This window comes from Penaeus monodon, chromosome 32 (assembly GCF_015228065.2).
Source record: "Penaeus monodon isolate SGIC_2016 chromosome 32, NSTDA_Pmon_1, whole genome shotgun sequence".
In the NCBI taxonomy this organism is placed as follows: domain Eukaryota; kingdom Metazoa; phylum Arthropoda; class Malacostraca; order Decapoda; family Penaeidae; genus Penaeus; species Penaeus monodon.
The window spans coordinates 21,549,613-21,549,823 of record NC_051417.1 but is presented as its reverse complement, the minus strand read 5'-3'; positions in this window follow the sequence as shown (position 1 = coordinate 21,549,823).

Sequence of the window (211 nt, the reverse complement as noted above, 5' to 3'; positions counted from 1 at the left end):
GAAAATAGATTTTTTATCAATATTAGCTATGATAATCCGATTAACAGATTATTTGGAGAGTAAGTGATGCTTCCGATGCTCGTCCTCTTGACAGCTGTTCAAGGGCGTGACAGGTCGGATGGCAGGCATGTGACGTGAAGAGGTGATTATAATACCCCTTTCAACCCTTATTTCTTCGATTCTCTGCCTCTCTTTTACCGTATTATGTACT